At 39.4% G+C, this 1,862-nt stretch overlaps 1 protein-coding gene across 4 annotated transcripts in view; it reads left to right on the top strand.

The window, feature by feature from the left end:
• WT1 (Wilms tumor 1) overlaps window positions 1-1,862 on the top strand; it is a 65,879-nt gene that overhangs the window by 51,327 nt on the left and 12,690 nt on the right. The window lies entirely within an intron of this gene.

The raw sequence follows: 1,862 nt of genomic DNA, 5'->3' as shown, positions 1-1,862 counted from the left end.
AAGAGGGAGAGGAAAGAGGGAGGAGGGGGAAGAAAACAATTTTTCCAGCATTTCAGATTCACAATTTTGTGCTTGAGTAACTAAGCCTTTGGAATTTGCAAACTTTTATTAAAACTCCCAAATGAAACATTTTGCTCTTTACCCCAGTGTGGGGTGGATAATAAACTCTTTTTTTCCCTAACAATGAATGACTATATAAAAAAATAGCACCTAGTAGTAATCTGACAAAGGTATTAATAATCTGGTGGTGTTTATGATTAAATATGTAAGGGAAAAACTACAGCCTCGAAAGGCTGTGGAGTCACTGTGCACTTGCAGAAAAGAGGAAAAAATATGAAAAGATCTTATAAATATATGCCATGCTCATACACTTAACCGAGCACTGCTCCACATCCAGGGTCCAGTTCAGCAAATTATTTAAGCAATACTTAGGTGCTTAAATAATTTAGCAGTGTACAGTAGAAAGGAAAGAAAGGACAGAATTGTGGCTAGTTGGTCTGAATTACTGGGTACCATCATCCAAAAACTCTGGGCAGAAAATACACAAATTGAAAAATGCAATAGTAATCACAAATGTTCTGTCCTATCTAGAGCTTGACAATTTTTTTCAGTGAATGAATGGTTGATAAGAGTGCAGTTTTGCAGCAGCTAATGCTATTTTCAAATTCAACCTACAGTTCAGCACATACCTTTGGCTCAAGAAAGTATGAAGAAAACACAGTTCATTTCAACATTTCCTTAATGGATTGCTTCAATTGTTCGAGCTAGATTCATAAAAGGATGTAGGCCCTAATTATGAAACTGCAGAGACAGAGGTGACTGTGGTCTCCTTATAGCCAGTAGCTTAGTGGTCAGGGCACTCAACCTGGAACGTGGGAACTAGGGTACAAAGTCAATCCTTTGCCTGATTTGAAGCAAGAACTTGAACTAGATCTTCATGCAAGAGATTGAAAGAGCCATACCTCAGGAAGAGGAGATAGTTGATTTCCCAGTTTCTACATTCTGAGATGTAGGAAACAAGTTCAAATTCATGTTCTTTATCACTGGGGAGATTTGAACCCAGGCCTTTCATGTAAGCATCCTAGCTATTCAGTGTATGGGTGGGCGCAAACATTTCCTGCCTGAAACAAAATGTTTTCCTTTGACTGAAAAATGTAATAATTTTTGTTTCAGGTTGATTTTTTTCCACCAGTTTTACAGAACTGGATCTTTAATCCTAACTCTGGATTAAGGAATCTTGCAACCCATACAATCATAGAATAATTAAAATTTAAATAAAATAATTAAAATTAAAATTTGAGTTGGAAGGGACCTCTGGAAGTCATCTAGTCCAACCGCCTGACCAAAGCAGGATCATCTCCAACTATATCATCTCAGTCAAGGCTTTGTCTAGCCAGGTCTTAAAAATCTCCAAGAATGGAGATTCCACCAGCCTTCTGGGTAACCTATTCCAGTGCTTCACTACCCTCCTAGTGAGAAAGTTTTTCCTAATATCCAATGTAAACTTCCATTGTGGCACCTTGTGACCATTGTTCCTTGTTCTGTCATCTGCCACTACTGACAGCAGTCTAGCTCCATCCTCTTTGGAAGCATAGTTGAAGGCTGCTATTAACTTCCCACTCAGTCTTCTCTTCTCCAGACTAAATAAGCTCAGTTCCTTCAGCCTCTCCTCATAAGTGATGTGCCCCAGCCCCCTATCCGTTTTTGTTGCCCTCTACTGGACTATTTTCAATTTGTCTACATCCTTTCTGTAGTGGGGGGCCCACAACTGGACACCCTGATGTGATCTCACCAGTGCTGAATAGAATGGAATAATTACTTTGCTCAGTCTGCTTGCTGTGCTTCTGCTAATGCATCCCAGC

The sequence above is a fragment of the Gavialis gangeticus genome, unplaced genomic scaffold (genome assembly GCF_001723915.1).
Source record: "Gavialis gangeticus isolate Ggan-Ray unplaced genomic scaffold, GavGan_comp1, whole genome shotgun sequence".
Taxonomy (NCBI): Eukaryota; Metazoa; Chordata; order Crocodylia; family Gavialidae; genus Gavialis; species Gavialis gangeticus.
Note: the sequence above shows the minus strand (reverse complement) of the source record. Positions and strands in the feature narration are given on the sequence as shown.